The following is a 1,119-nucleotide window of genomic DNA, read 5'->3' as shown; positions in this document are numbered from 1 at the left end:
AATATCCAGTTGCTATGTCTTGGTTTATTCCAATTTTGCTGTGAAGTAATATGTGCATGTTACATAACAGATCATCCAATTTGCTGTGACGTAATATGTTCATGTTAAATTACAGATCATTCAATAATAATAGAATTTGATAATATTACTCTACCATTTCTAAATTATTTTAAAGAAACCGATGAGTGTGATCATCCAGATAGTAAAGAAGATTGGATTCTTGGTGAAACCAATTGATATCATTTAATTAGTAACATATAAATGTTTGATTCAGAGTTTAAGGTATATCATGACTGTTTTAAGGTAATTAGTATTCTTATCAAAGTAAGACGAGATTTGTACTTGAAAAGTGTTCATCAAATTAATTTTCTTCTTTTTTTAAAAATATATTCTATACTTCCAATATGATGACTTCATGTTTGCTAAAAAATGTTCGAAATGTAATTCATCTTCTGTTAGCCTAGAATAAAATTTTGCCATATATCACCCAATCATTTCTGTTAGGTATTGGTCGAAGATCGCATGCATAAATACTAATTTTGTTGGGAGTGGGTGGCCATGTGTACCGATAGCCTTTGTTCACGTATAGTAATGTAACAATAGCAATCACTGTTTAGCCCTTTATATTGAATGATTTCATTTCAGTTACAGTTATCAACTGAAATGAAATTATTCAATAAAAAGGATTAAACAGTGATTGCTATTGAAAAAAAACTGAATAAATTGAGACTGAAAAAATGAAATAATTGAAAAAATTCATATTGCATTGTGAAAAATAATTAATTTATGCAAATCCCTTGCAACATTTTTTGCAGCTTCATTTCATTTCGCTTCAATTTCCCCAAATTTTCAAAACTGAGGGATATTAACCAGAAAAAAAAACTACTACTTCATCACTTGTAATTAATGCTTTTAATTAATATGCTGAATGATATCATGAAATCTTTCCTTTGGACTCTATATCTATCCTAAAGCTTAGTTTCGAAATTTGTTGTGGGTATTCGTGTGTATGTACGTGCGTGCGTGCATGTGTGTGCTGTGTGTGTGTGTGTGTGTGTATGTGCGTGTGTTTATGTGTGTGTCTGTGTGTGCGTGTGTGTGTTGAGATTAGTTTCTGAT

This window comes from Loa loa (genome assembly GCF_000183805.2).
Source record: "Loa loa unplaced genomic scaffold supercont3.68, whole genome shotgun sequence".
NCBI classification, from domain to species: Eukaryota; Metazoa; Nematoda; class Chromadorea; order Rhabditida; family Onchocercidae; genus Loa; species Loa loa.
The sequence above is the reverse complement of the archived record's forward strand: the minus strand, read 5'-3'. Positions refer to the sequence as shown.